A 16,186-nucleotide genomic window follows, 5' to 3' on the forward strand; every position below is an offset into this window, starting at 1 on the left:
AGGCCAGCCCGAGAGGCTGGGGAGCAGTCACACAAGGAAAAAATTTCCAGGGAGTGTGATCAAGTCTGGAGATTTTTCTCCACATAAATATAGCTAAGGGTAAATTTATAATGCTCTAAGCTTAGCAAGACCTCTGCTTCAAGGTCAGCCGGTATTGATCCAGTGGGATAAAACATCACGGCAGTCGCCCACGTAAATAGACAGGGCGGCACAAGAAGCAGGAGGGCAGTGGCAAAAACTGCAAGGACTTTTCGCTGGGCGGAAAATCATGTGATAGCACTGTCAGCAGTGTTTCATTCCGGGAATGGAAACTGGGAAGCAGACTTCCTCAGTAGGCACGACCTCCACCCGGCAGAGTGGGAACTTCATGGGGAAGTTTTCCACATAATTGTAAACCGTTGGGAATTACCAAAGGTGGACATGATGGCGTCCCGTCTGAACAAAAAACGGGACAGGTATTGCGCCAGGTTAAGAGACCCTCAGGCAATAGCTGTGGACGTTCTGGTAACACCGTGGGTGTACCAGTCGGTGTATGTGTTCCATCCTCTGCTTTTCATACCTAAGGTACTGAGAATTATAAGACGTAGAGGAGTAAGAACTATACTCATGGCTCCGGATTGGCCAAGAAGGACTTGGTACCCGGAACTTCAAGAGATGCTCACAGAGGACTTATGGCCTCTGCCGCTAAGAAGGGACTTGTTTCAGCAAGTACCATGTCTGTTCCAAGACTTACCGCAGCTGCGTTTGACGGCATGGCGGTGGAACGCCGGATCCTAAGGGAAAAGGCATTCAGGAAGAGGTCATTCCTACCCTGGTCAAAGCCAGAAAGGAGGTGACCGCACAACATTATCACCACATGTGGCGAAAATATGTTGCGTGGTGTGAGGCCAGGAAGGCCCCACGAAGAAATTTCAACTCGGTCGATTCTTGCATTTCTTGCAAACAGGAGTGTCTATGGGCCTCAAATTGGGGTCCATTAAGGTTCAAATTTCGGCCCTGTCGATTTTTCTTCCAGAAAGAATTGGCTTCAGTTCCTGAAGTCCAGAAGTTTGTCAAGGGAGTATTGCATATACAACCCCCTTTTGTGCCTCCAGTGGCACTGTGGGATCTCAACGTAGTTCTGGGATTCCTCAAAACACATTGGTTTAAAACCAGTCAAATCTGTGGATTTGAAGCATCTCACATGAAAAGTGAACATGCTCTTGGACCTGGCCTGGACCAGGCGAGTGTCAAATTGGTGGTTTTTTTCTCAAAAAAGCCCATATCTGTTTGTCCATTCGGACAGGGCAGAGCTGCGGACTCGTCCCCAGTTCTCTCCCTAAGGTGGTGTCAGTGTTTCACCTGAACCAGCTTATTGTGGTGTCTTGCGCCTACTAGGGACTTGGAGGACTCCAAGTTGCTAGATGTGGTCAGGGCCCTGAAAATATAGGTTCCAGGACGGCTGGAGTCAGGAAAACTGACTTGCTGTTATCCTGTATGCACCCAACAAACTGGGTGCTCTTGCTTTTAAGCAGACTTTTGCTAGTTGGATGTGTAATACAATTCAGCTTGCACATTCTGTGGCAGGCCTGCCACAGCCAAAATATGTAAATGCCCATTCCACAAGGAAGGTGGGCTCATCTTGGGCGGCTGCCCGAGGGGTCTCGGCTTTACAACTTTGCCGAGCGGCTATTTAGTCAGGGGCAAACACGTTTGTAAAATCCTACAAATTTGATACCCTGGCTAAGGAGGACCTGGAGTTCTCTCATTCGGTGCTGCAGAGTCATCCGCACTCTCCCGCCCGTTTGGGAGCTTTGGTATAATCCCCATGGTCCTTTCAGGAACCCCAGCATCCACTAGGACGATAGAGAAAATAAGAATTTACTTACCGATAATTCTATTTCTCGGAGTCCGTAGTGGATGCTGGGCGCCCATCCCAAGTGCGGATTATCTGCATTACTTGTACATAGTTACAAAAATCGGGTTATTATTGTTGTGAGCCATCCTTTCAGAGGCTCCGCTGTTATCATACTGTTAACTGGGTTCAGATCACAGGTTGTACAGTGTGATTGGTGTGGCTGGTATGAGTCTTACCCGGGATTCATAAATCCTTCCTTATTGTGTACGCTCGTCCGGGCACAGTACCTAACTGAGGCTTGGAGGAGGGTCATAGGGGGAGGAGCCAGTGCACACCACCTGATCCTAAAGCTTTACTTTTTGTGCCCTGTCTCCTGCGGAGCCGCTATTCCCCATGGTCCTTTCAGGAACCCCAGCATCCACTACGGACTCCGAGAAATAGAATTATCGGTAAGTAAATTCTTATTATTAAACATCCTGTGACTAAAAACATGTAAAACTTCTTCGTAATATGCACAAAACACTGTAACAATTTACTGTGACTCACTAGAAAAATGCTCCTAATGACAATGTATCCATTTCATATTTAGAATGACATAATGTGACACTCTGCAATAGACCAATTTATTTTGTATAAAACTCCACACTTGTATTCACTGGACAAAAAGGGTCCATCAAATGCTGCTAAGAATGTACGTAATAGTCCATCAATAATAGGGAAATTTGCAAAGTCCACAGTTAATAATTCCACTCTTCCAGTGCTCCGGTAATGTTAAACACAACTAAAGAGGCTTAGCAGGGGGTGATTGATTTTGTATATTTTGTTGTATACGGCACAATAACAGTTTTAAGCAGGAATGCTATTTAGCAGTCTGTTAATTATGCTTACCCCAGCCTCTGACGGTGCAAATGATCGTGTAGTGATTTGTGGGCGCCGGCTACCCACTTGACGACACTGAAGCCGAGAACGATCTAACCGGAGCCGTGGATGGCTGAAAAGACTTTACTCCATGGTGAAACCGACCGCTCCCTCTCTGTAATTTGTGAGCGGTTGTCGGAAGCAGCCTGTATCTTGTATCTCCGTGGCGGTCAGCAATATGCCGTACAGAGTGCCGGGCAGTGAATTTGCCGTCCAAGACGTCCGAGCCGTACTGCTGGATGTGAGCCGTGCATATGCAAGTGGTCAGCAGGATAACGGGCAAATTGCCAGGCGGGGTGCTTGACGCGTTTCTCAGCCTCAATCCCGGGGCTGTTTCATCAGAAACAGGATTTTCCTTTATTTGCAGGGTCTGAGGAAGAGCTGTCAGATGATCTGGATGCTGTGGTGGATGTGGCGTCTGCTAGGATGTCGGTGGGTGATCGCCCTAGGACTTTCTCTGAGTCAGTTTTGGATAGCTATGGCAGGGCTAGGAAGACAGCTGCAAGGTTTGCGCAGCATGGGCAGTCAGGCACCACAGGTGTCCTAACCAGTGTAGTAGGAAGTCACGAACTGCATCCTATTAACGCACCAAATTGTGTCCTGGGGTGGCTCACTGTGACAATACAGCTGTATTATGCAGTTTACACCCCAGAATTGTGCATTCCTTTATATTGATGTCTTTGCGCTCACAGCAAGGCGAGGAAGGAGATCATTTTTTAAGTCCTGTTCTGATTGGCCAGTTTTTACAACTTTGCTGCTTGCTATCTTCTGCTGCTTTTCACAGTAGCAGTGCTCTGAGGTGCATTACACCCGTGTCAGGATCCTGTCACCTGGCAATGTTATGTAAGGATTCAGTGTGATATGCCGGCTAATGGGATGTCGGCTGTCAGGATCCCGCCAGCCGCAATACCGGCAGCGATTCTCCTCACAGGCTCACTGCGCTCACCACGCTTCGGTTCCTGTGCACGGGTTCTGTTCTCCCTTGGGTGGTGGCGTGGACCCACCACCCGAGTGGGAATCCCGGCCGCAGGTATTTTAGCAGCTGGCCGGATTCAAGCGCCAGGATCCTGAATGCCGGGATCCTGACAGCCGGTATATTAGCTACATCCCATCTCCATACTCACTGTCTACATAATGAGTGTCTACCATCTGACCGCATCCCCTCTCACATCCCTACACCTGATCTGCAGCTCTGTAATGGAAACTACATCACTGAACACCTCCAACAGTGGTGGCTGGGGGCTTCACATGGCTCAAGGAGGTTTTAAAATACTTGAATTTTCCTTTATTTTCTTCTGTCAGGAACAGAGGATGAAGAAGAGAAGAGCACGTTCCCTGGTTTTCACACAAATCTCCTGACTTTGTATTTGGGGATAGTGAATGTAATTCTCAGTATATGTCACTGACAGCTGCACAGTACCACTTGTGTAATCCTTTGTAATCACGTGATTCTCAGTATATGTCACTGACAGCTGCACAGTACCACTTGTGTAATCCTTTGTAAAGCATGTACTTCTCAGTATATGTCACTGACAGCTGCACAGTACCACTTGTGTAATCCTTTGTAATCATGTGATTCTCAGTATATGTCACTGACAGCTGCACAGTACCACTTGTGTAATCCTTTGTACAGGTTGTAATTCTCAGTATATGTCACTGACAGCTGCACAGTACCACTTGTGTAATCCTTTGTAAAGCATGTAATTCTCAGTATATGTCACTGACAGCTGCACAGTACCACCTGTGTAATCCTTTGTAAAGTATGTACTTCTCAGTATATGTCACTGGCAGCTGCACAGTACCACTTGTGTAATCCTTTGTAAAGCATGTAATTCTCAGTATATGTCACTGACAGCTGCACAGTAACACTTGTGTAATCCTTTGTAAGCATGTAATTCTCAGTATATGTCACTGACAGCTGCACAGTACCACTTGTGTAATCCTTTGTAAAGCATGTAATTCTCAGTATATGTCACTGACAGCAGCACAGTACCACTTGTGTAATCCTTTGTAATCATGTGATTCTCAGTATATGTCACTGACAGCTGCACAGTACCACTTGTGTAATCCTTTGTAAAGCATGTACTTCTCAGTATATGTCACTGACAGCTGCACAGTACCACTTGTGTAATCCTTTGTAATCATGTGATTCTCAGTATATGTCACTGACAGCTGCACAGTACCACTTGTGTAATCCTTTGTACAGGTTGTAATTCTCAGTATATGTCACTGACAGCTGCACAGTACCACTTGTGTAATCCTTTGTAAAGCATGTAATTCTCAGTATATGTCACTGACAGCTGCACAGTACCACCTGTGTAATCCTTTGTAAAGTATGTACTTCTCAGTATATGTCACTGGCAGCTGCACAGTACCACTTGTGTAATCCTTTGTAAAACATGTAATTCTCAGTATATGTCACTGACAGCTGCACAGTAACACTTGTGTAATCCTTTGTAAGCATGTAATTCTCAGTATATGTCACTGACAGCTGCACAGTACCACTTGTGTAATCCTTTGTAAAGCATGTACTTCTCAGTATATGTCACTGACAGCAGCACAGTACCACTTGTGTAATCCTTGGTAAGCATGTAATTCTCAGTATATGTCACTGACAGCTGCACAGTACTACTTGTGTAATCTTTTATAAAGCATGTAATTCTCAGTATATGTCACTGACAGCTGCACCACGGCACTTCTATAATACTGTATACTGGATGTAATTCTCTGTATACAGTACTACAGAAGTGCTCCCTATAATATATTGTATTTACATCAAGTGGGATCCGGGAGATGTGACCTCTCTGCCATGAATGCGGGGGACTGCCCCCAAAAAATGTGAGCCTCCTGCAAGGCAAGTGTGATTTTACTCTGTCATATACGTGAGGAAAGGGGTGAGAGGTGCACGAGGGGACACCAGCTTATTCACTATTACATATGGTTCTAGAGGCATTACATATTATACTTACCTACTTCTTAAAAAGAATTTGAGGGAGATTGGGAAAGCAGCACCTACTGTATGAGCGCAGTGTTGCAGTGGACGTGTGCTGGTCTGCCAGAGCATTGCTGCATTGTGTTCTACTCACATGTGGTTCCACATAACGGGCCACAAGAAACCTTATTTGAACATTCATGTAGCAATAGTGATCATTGTGCCTAATAACCAATGCAAGGACCTGCCACTGATCATCCCATTTTATAGATACACTATGTAGACAAAAGTGATTGGACACTGACAGCAAATAGATCAACCAGATTTTACTGATGTCAGTACTTTGGGGAGGTGGTTGTTAGATAGACAGTTAAAAGGTCGACACCATAGGGTTGACAGTCAAAAGGTCGACATGAAAAAGGTTGACATATAGCTTAGTTTTTTTCCATGTTTTTACAACTTTTGCTGCATTTACTATCCATGTCACAAACTATTACCTTTAGTAATCCCAAGCGTCGCGAGCAAAGCGAGACCACAAGGGGACGCATTTCAATGGATTTGGTTGAAATATGTTTAAAAATGCATAATAGCACAAGAAAGGGTAACTTTTTTGTCAACTTTTTTCCATGTCGATCTTTTGACCCTGTCGACCGTATCTACCTATTGAACGTCAACTTTTTAACCGTCTGTCTAACAGACCACACCTAGTACTTTGTAGGTCCACCACGTGCAGTGATTACTGCAGACACCCTTCTTGGCAAACTGTCCACAAGTTCCTGGACAACAGCAGGTGGTTTGTTTTGCCATTCTGCCTTAAGTACAATGACCAACTGTGACACTGAATAAGGTCGAGTTGGTCTAGAACGCACCCGTCACTCCAAGTCCACCCACAGGTTCTCAGTGTGGTTAAGATCTGGACTCTTAGCTGGCCAGTGCATCCGGGCTGCTGAATTTTGTGTATGCCAGTCCAGAACCACCCTGGAAACATGACATCGCGCAGCCTTTCCAAACTCGGTTAGCTCCTTCCGGCAAGCCATTTCATTAGTAAATGATCTAATCAGTGCCTCTCTACCTGTTTTATACATTCACTAACACATGTCTGCTGCAGGAGCACACCATTTCACTTGCGCGGGAAATCACTTTTGTCTACATAGCATAGCTAATTTATTTTTATACCAAGTACATAACAGCTATATAATGTAAGGTGCAATCAGGGAGATTGCGAGACAGCTAGACTATTCAGGGAGTTAGGGAGATTGCTGCTATTTCAGGGAGTGTCTCTGACATTCAGGGAGAGTTGGCAAGTACAGTATGTATATATAGAGACTACCAGTATTCGGGCTAGCTGCACATGGAGAGGGGTGGGGTGAGCTAGGATCTCCGTGTGACCAGACCGGGTTTGGAAACCGCCCATTTGCTGTGACTCTTACTAGACACAGCTGATGATTAGTAAGACTTGTAGGCGGTAACGGAGACCCAACAGCATTTTGGAGGTAATCTCCCTAATAGAGGAATCCCACGCTGACCACGGAGCCTGCAGTTGGTGGTATAATTATGTATATTTCAGTTGTTACAACCAGTGAGAAAAGAATATTGGGCCTAATTCAGAATTTATCGCATCAGCAAATTTGTTAGCAGATGGGCAAAACCATGTGCACTGCGTGGGGGGGGGGGGGGGCGACGACAGATGTAACATGTGCAGAGAGAGTTCGATTTGGGTGCGGTGTGTTCAAACTGAAATCTAAATTGCAGTGTAAAAATAAAGCAGCCAGTATTTACCCTGCACAGAAACAAAATAATCCACCCAAATCTAACTCTCTCTGCACATGTTATATCTGCCACACCTGCAGTGCACATGGTTTTGCCCAACTGCTAACAAATTTGCTGCTGCGATCAACTCTGAATTACCCCCATTGAACGAACTGCATTTCATTGTTAGGTGAACTGAATGACTTGTGGCCATTACTGGAAGACTTTCTGCAGCATAATTCTAATTAAACCTATTTTATTATATTATTTACCTGTAAGAGTGGTGAAATTATAGTGCTAGTCATTATATTTTAACGTATGACTACTGTTAATAAATACTGTATTGTAAGGAGAAGCCTTGTATGATTAAAAAAAAGCAAAAAAAAAGCAGATAAACTATATGTTTATTAATTAGAGATGTGCGCTGTACCAATTGTGCTGGATCTATATTTGGATTTGGCTCTGATTCGTCATCCGGTTTTGGATTTAGATTTGCCAAACCACTGTGAATGGATCAGGATTTTTTTTTCCAAAATTGACAAAAAAAAAGCTAAAAATCACATAATTTGGGCCTTTTTCCCTAGAGCAGGCATTCCCAACCACGGTCCTCAAGGCACACCAACAGTGATATCCAGGCTTCAGCACAGGTGACTTAATTAGTAGCTCAGTTATTTTGATTTAACCATCGGTGCTGCAGCCTGAATATCACTAAAACCTGCACTGTTGGTGTGCCTTGAGGACCGCGGTTGGGAATGCCTGATCTAGAGTATTATTATCTTCAGTAACATTAATCACCAGTCAGTTTTGACCACTGCATAGCTCACAATATAGGGCCTAATTCAGACTGGATCGCGGCAGCAGTAGCGATCGCAGCCTGAAGCCCTTTGAGGAGTGCACACGCGCACCCCGGGAGCCCAGTGAGATGCTGACAGCATCTATGGGCTATGATCGCCTCTGCATGATTGACAGGCAGAGGCGGTCACAGGGCGGTAGGGGGCATGCTATCGGCGTTAGAATTGGCGGGGCGCGGTTGGAACAACGCAGGCGTGTCTGGACCGTTTCGGGGGTGGTCCGCGGTGGCTGTGTGACATCACACGAGCCGCTGCAACCCAGGACGCGGCGGTTAGCCCCCTGCCAGCGCGCAGGAGCTGCGCTGGAAGGGAGCTACTCAGAGGGTGCAAAAGCATCTACGATCAGATCTGATTTAGGCCCTCATTCCGAGTTGTTCGCTCGTTATTTTCCTTCGCATCGGTGCGATTTTCCGCTAACTGCGCATGCGCAATGTTCACACTGCGGCTGCGCCAAGTAAATTTGCTAAGAAGTTTGGTATTTTACTCACGGCATTACGAGGTTTTTTCTTCGTTCTGCTGATCGTAGTGTGATTGACAGGAAGTGGGTGTTTCTGGGCGGAAACTGGCCGTTTTATGGGAGTGTTTGAAAAAACGCTGCAGTTTCTGGGAAAAACGCGGGAGTGGCTGGAGAAACGGGGGAGTGTCTGGGCGAACGCTGGGTGTGTTTGTGACGTCAAACCAGGAACGACAAGCACTGAACTGATCGCACTGGAAGAGTAAGTCTGGAGCTACTCAGAAACTGCAAAGAAAAATCTTTTCGCAATATTGCGAATACTTCGTTCGCAATTCTGCTAAGCTAAGATTCACTCCCAGAGGGCGGCGGCTTAGCGTGTGCACTGCTGCGAAAAGCGGCTAGCGAGCGAACAACTCGGAATGAGGGCCTTAGGCCCATACGGGGTAATTCAGACCTGATCGTAGCAGCGAATTTGTTAGTAGTTGGGTAGAACCATGTGCACTGCAGGTGGGGCAGATATAACATGTGCAGAGAGAGTTATAGGCCCTACACACTGGCCGATTTTCTGAAAGATATGAACGATCTCGTTCATAAATAAACGAGAACTCGTGCATATCTTTCAGTGTGGAGACTCCAGCGATGAACGATGCGCGGCCCCGCGCTCGTTCATCGCTGGTCTCCCGTCGGCTGTGCATGCAGGCCAATATGGACGATCTCGTCCATATTTGCCTGCACTTCAATGCAGCCGCGTGACGGGGGGAGTGAAGAAACTTCACTCCCCCCGTCACTGCCCCCCCGCCGCCGGGTCGCGTTTCGGCCGTCGGGCACCTCGGCGGCGCATCGTCAAATGAGTAGGGCCCCTTAGATTTGGGTGGGTTATGTTGTTTCTATGCAGGGTAAATACTGGCTGCTTTATTTTTACACTGCAATTTCGATTTCTGTTTGAACACACACCACCCAAATCTAACTCTCTCTGCACATGTTACATCTGCACCCCCCTGCAGTGCACATGGTTTTGCCCAACTGCTAACAAATTTGCAGCTGCGATCAGGTCTGAATTACCCCATAGTTTGGTGCAATGGGTGATTTGGTGTAATAGGTAATTTGGTATAATGGGTGCTTTTGATCATTGTATGGATTGGTTTAAGTGGGAAATACTATCTTTGTACTTGTTTTGTGATCATTCAGTCCAAAATATGTAACTGCAATGTGGAAAATTTGCAAACTATTTCAATGGACTAAAATGACAGTGTAACTTGGAGGTGTCCCCCTCACTTGTGAGAGTTCCCATATTACTGTACACATAAATTGGGTAATTGTTTTTCATCCTTTTCAATGTGTCATTAATCCACAATTTAAATGGAATTCTGACTGGGCGTCCAGCTGTGGGTAACAAACAATTACTGAGTTACAATTTTGAATACATGTAAGAAAATTCATAAGGCAAAGTGGCTGATTTTAGGTGCCTGCCTATCTCAAAACTTTCCCAAGGGTTATTAACACACGCGCATGCAGGGAGGGGAGGTTCCGAGTACCTAGAAACCCTCCGGCCGCCGTTCTATCAGTGCGCTGCTGACCGATACACATATTTTTTAAATGGAGGCGCTTCGGCCGATGTATCTAATGTGTCTTCGGCTGCTGCCTCCTTACAGTGTCACTTGGAGGCTGGCCGTCGGCCGCATGCAGGGGGAGCTGCAGCGGCAGCGCACACTCAGCTCCTCTCAGGCAGTGCTTGCTTAGAGACTGCCGTGGAAGGCGCAAGGTAGCAGCCGAGTGAGTCACATACCGGTTACCGATTCCTGGAGGGGGTTCGGGTGGAGGTTGTGCTTTCAGTTATTGGTGTGTATTTGTGTCTTTGCTATGTGTCTGTATGCTGTGTATTTGGGGGGAGGCAGTTTTTTTTTCTATTATTGGTGTGTGTGTGTGTGTGTGTGTGTGTGTGTGTGTGTGTGTGTGTGTGTGTGTGTATACTGTATGTGTATGTAAGCTATGTGTGTTTGTGCTACTGTATGTTATCAACTCAAAGACAGTTCCAAATGTAGCACTTGGGTGCCCACGGATAAGATGCGTTAATATCAAAAAAATGGGACTGCGGCACTCACAGGACTTAGTATGTCAGGTGTCAAAGTCAGAAAAATATCACTCTGCACATTGCCATATATGCACCTCATGCGTGTGCCCGCTGCACGAGCATGAGCTCTCCCGCGCGTGCGTATACTCGCCTTTGCGTGCACCCGCAGGCGCACGATATGCGCATTTACGGTAGAGTTTGTGTGCGTCTAGCGGGCGACTCAATCGTAACATATTTTAGTCATATAATGTATTTTGTAGATTATGGTCCCTTTGATAGAATCTGAAAGTTTAGTTAATGTAGTATGTTCAGAGACAAAGAGATCCCTCTTTGTATGATACGAAGGGTCAGACAGGGGTGACACAGTGGTGTTTAGTATCCATCGGAAGAGAATATAATTAGCAATATTCCGGTGTTGGTTTGAAGCGGATTAATCGCTCGTGCGTATAGTTATGGACATAAGAAGTTTATGGACATTTACTATATTTGCACTTTATTACCCATGCGGCGGGAAACCCAGTTTCCCACCCACCTGAGCAGTTAGGAATAGTCACAGCCCACCTGTATGAACCAACCTATGACCTTTTGTTATAATGCGAAGACGAATTCCTGTGTCCAATGAACAATAAGAATATAGGGACCATTGTACTGTATTGTGTGTAGTGTATAAAAGGACAAGCCGATCTCGGCCAGCTCTCTACTCTTCTCAACGGTTCTCATCACTGATAATCGGGAGCTGGATATCCAGAAAGGCGCTTGCGATTGTTCCCCTTGTGCGTAAGTTCTCTGCAACCATATTTATCTCCTATTTTGTTGTAAGCCATTCTCTCTCTCCTTCCCCCCTTAAATGTAATTGTGTCTTTGTTGTATTTTAACGTGTAGTAACTCGGTTAGGTATTCTATGTTAGTTTGGTAGTGTATAACTTGTATTGTGTATACTTTTGCGATTGAACGTTCATTCTCTCCCTTAAAAGGTGTTAGACCCTTAGACCGGTATTTGAGTGTTTATTATATTGCTAAAGGGTTCTCAGAGCGTAAGAGTCGCTCATACAGCTTTGAAACTAACTGAGTTACATTGTGTTGCATTTACACCTTATCACTGCACAAGGGTTTACAGTATAAGTACATTGTTTATGGTATAGTTACAAAGGTTTAACTCTGTGAGCGTCAGCGCCGCTTGTGATCTCCTCGTGGTCTCGAGCGTCCGCTACGCTGATAGCGTATCATTACGTTAGTCGGCAGCCTAAAGTGTGCTTGCCTTTACGCTCTAAGCCGTGAGCGAACGTGCCGCTCGTGCGTCTCGTCCACGGCTAAGCGTTCGTTACGCTACGTGCGTACTCCTACGGTATTCCATACGCCAATCGCGTACTGTGTTCTTTAACCTTTTAGAGTGTTTAATATAGGATATAGATTAGGCTTTATCAATTGGGGACTCGCCCGCTCTTCACATATCTGCACTAGGTAATTTCAGCAGACATTATCGGTCAGCAAAAGGCGGGAGGTAATATTCCTCGTAGTGCTGACCAGATAAGCGTCTGCTTCGCTTAGTAAGGAGTGCTGAAGGAATCCAGAACCGGAAGGTAGGAACAGTACGTTATTGTCTTTTAAAACCTGTTTAGTTTCTGTTTTGCGAACGTACGCATAAGCAATAAGCATACACATTTGTATTTCTTGTTTAGTATTGTTTTCGTGCCTCATTCTCCTGATTGCCACATACTAGTGATAAACGTGCTGAGACATCTGTTGTTATTAATAGTTAAAAGATAAAAAAAGTAATATTTAAGGGAATAATTGTAAAAGGCACGCACACAATCTCGCCTAGAATACAAGGGAGATTTGAGTGGTGGTCAGTGAAGGATTACTGTTAAAGATCATTCACATTGATAAACGTATAGTGTGTTACTGTGGACGTACTTGGTCTGCGTACACGTGTCCTTACAAGGGCAGGGCGTACGCAAAGCAAGGGTCGACGCACGGAGCGTATATTACGCAATGGAGCGTACGGATACACCCACGTAATACAAACCGCACAATAGTATTGTTTAGTAGGCGATAAGGAAGTAACGCGAAAATAACACAAATCTATCTCAAATCCAAAAGTTTAAAGTTAAAAGAAAAAGACTTTCTCTGTTGCAATTCTTCTGGGTTAGACTATTACTGAATGAAAGGAATTCTGTACAGAAATAAGAGTGTTCGAATGTAAGAGTGTGTATATATAAGATTTCTCTTTTATTACGGAAGTGGGAACCATAGGCCAGTAGAAAGAGGTACACCAGCGAGAGTGATATCGTGGGGTGGCTTGGGAGGCGTCCCTTGTTAGTCTCGACATATTAATGAGCAGTAGAGTCTGCTGTACATAACAGACCAGGAGGTCAAGGACCAGGAGGTTCAGGTACAGCAGACTCGAAGTAGAGAGCACAACCGAAGAGGGTTGGTGCGAGACCCATATAGGCCAACAAAGCTCAGGGCTGAAGGAATTCGCAGCAGAAATTTTCGATTCCACTGATCGTTCCGCACATAAGATTAGTTGCTTGTGTGCAGATACGATTGTACCGCATGTGATTGTGTGCATTAGCGTGTCTTGAATTCAGAAGAACGCTACTTGCACATTGTTAACGTGATTTGTGTACTTTTTTTTATTTTAAGGGAAGTAGCCTGATCACTCAGGGACATTCCAGCGACTGACACTTGCTGGGGAGGGTAAGACACTCCCACACGCCCGAGCAAGTAGACGGACTTAGGTGCCCTAGGTTGGGTACGGAACCTCTGGGAACTTTGGTCGCCGTATTGGCCAGCGTGGACGGGAGTTAAGTGGGCGGACTTCGGAGCAAAACCCCCACCGCAGCCTTACCCCGAGCATCTTGGTTTTTGTAAGGGTTGCCGAAGACCCTGATTTGAAGTCAGAGGTAGTGAAAGCAGCACCTGCAGAGATGGGGGCCAGTTCAGGTAAGGGGCGATCAACCCAGGTTCAGGTTGATTTAGTAAACCGACCAATCGGGTCGGCAAGGTATATCATGTGTGAGAAATATGGTCATCACACAGAAATGTTGTGCAATGAATGGGAAAGGATGACTGTGCATGACGGGGAAAAGTTTCCCCGGGTAGGTAGTTTTAACCCAGAAGTATTACAGAATTTAAGGAGAAGAGTGTGCCTGATTAAATCTTCAAAAAGGCGTATTAGACATTATGATTATTTAACATTGTGGCAACAGGAAGGTGAAATACAAAGGGGGTTGGCGCAAGCCACTGGATCTAACCATATCAGGAAACTGATAGCCATTGCACCCCCACCACCGTACATACCTGAAGAGAAATTGGTTGCAGAGAATGGCACTCAGGGTTATGTTAAATGTGTAGAAGTTAAGGATAATGTAGCCAAAGTAATCAATGCTAACACTAATCCGTGCAAGTTGTACCCTGTTTTGAACTTTCCTCAGGATTGTGACCAAGAGGATGAGCCCACAACAATATCAGCACTCTCCCTAGCAGCCACCATATCAGAAACAGCAGTAGGCACGACTCAACCCGTAAGATTAGTATCAAAGGCCCCTAGCGGAGGGACAGGTGAGGTCGTATCGACTGGTAAGTACGGCACCATACACTATGCTGAAACCATTTCACCACATGTTGTAGAATCTACTCAGAATGATGTTGTTGGGCTTAATCCTGTTAGGGTAATAGCAGTGCCAAATGGGAAAACTGACACTTCAGGAGCAACTCCTGTCAGGAACATCGCCATGCACTGTCCTTTTTCTCGAACGGAATTAAGGTCAATGATGTCTGAATTCCCTGATCCTAGAAAAGACTTAGCTGCATGTCAAAAGTTTATTAGAGAGCTAGGAAATTCTGCAGAGCCAAATAATAAAGATTGGAGGACAGTTTTGAGGGCATGTTTACCCCCCAGTGTTGATCCGTTAAAGTTTATCGCTGATTGCAAGTTAGATGAGGAAGTACCACTAACCGACGAGTATAATCAGGATAATGTAAAGAGAATCAACTTACAGTTAGGAGTATATTTTCCTGCAGTTGTAAAGTGGAATAAAATCTTTACAATAAAACAAAAAGAAGGTGAATCCACACCAGAGTATTTTCACCGGGCTCTGCAGGATATGGCTAGGTACACTGGTATAGATGACATTAAAACTAATGTACACCACAGGGAAGTAGCTGTTTCAGTATTAATGGACGGTCTAAAAGAGGTTTTAAGGAATAGAATACAAACCACTAGGTCTGATTGGAGAGGTATGTCGGTGGATGCATTGGGAGAGGCTGCTGCTGGGCATGATCGGAATATCATCAGACACAGGGAGTCACAGAGTGATAAGTTAATGGCTGTGAGCATACAGGCCCTCACTACCCGGCCACCTCAGCCCAGAACTGTGACCCCTGTGGGTAAGTCAACAGGTATAAAATGTTATTGTTGCCACAGAGAGGGACACATAGCACGTGATTGTAAAGTAAGACCAATACAAAATTCATATCAACCCTATAGACAACGACCTGATACGAGACATTGGGATCAAGGACCGAAAGGGCGGAGCTATGAGCCACATGCAGGGGAAACCAAAAGGTATCCCCCAAGAAGAGACTGGCAAATCCCTGATAGTTCCCATCTACCCCCACCACAAGTAATTGCTGCCAGCGCGATTCAGGGAGGTCACCATACCCAATAGGGGTGTGGCCACACCTGTAATCTGCAGCCAGTGAAATTGATTGCAAGTCTTGGAAGTGAACCCGAGATCACAATTGATGTAGCTGGTAAATCATTAAATTTCCTTGTAGATACGGGGGCGGCCAAATCAGTGATAAATTCGACAGTGGGCATGAGAACCACTGGTAAGACAATTCCAGCCATGGGAGTAACGGGAGTAGTACAGCACTACCCTGTTAGCAAACCAGCAGAGATTACAATAGGGCCTTTGCATACCAAGCATTCCTTTTTGCTGGCTGCACCGACTAATCTCCTGGGAAGAGATTTATTGTGTAAAATGGGGTGCGTCATTTATTGTACTCCTGAAGGTGTATTCTTAGACATACCTGAGAATCACGCTCAGGAAGTACGAGACATGCTAGACTCCCCATCAAAATTAATGTCACATACCGTTATGATAAATAGGAGTCCATCCCAGGTAGAAGAAATTACATCCCAAATACCAGAGTCACTTTGGACCAAAGATGGACAAGACACTGGATTAATGGCAAACGTAGCTCCAGTAGTTGTGCAAGTAAAAGATGGTAGGATAGCTCCAAAAATCCCACAATACCCTCTGAAGCCAGAGGTGGAGTTAGGACTATACCCCGTAATAGAGCGCTTGCTACCACAGGGCATTCTGGTAAGAACATCCAGCACTGCAAATAGTCCCATCTTCCCTGT

This window comes from Pseudophryne corroboree, chromosome 9, assembly GCF_028390025.1.
Source record: "Pseudophryne corroboree isolate aPseCor3 chromosome 9, aPseCor3.hap2, whole genome shotgun sequence".
NCBI lineage: Eukaryota > Metazoa > Chordata > Amphibia > Anura > Myobatrachidae > Pseudophryne > Pseudophryne corroboree.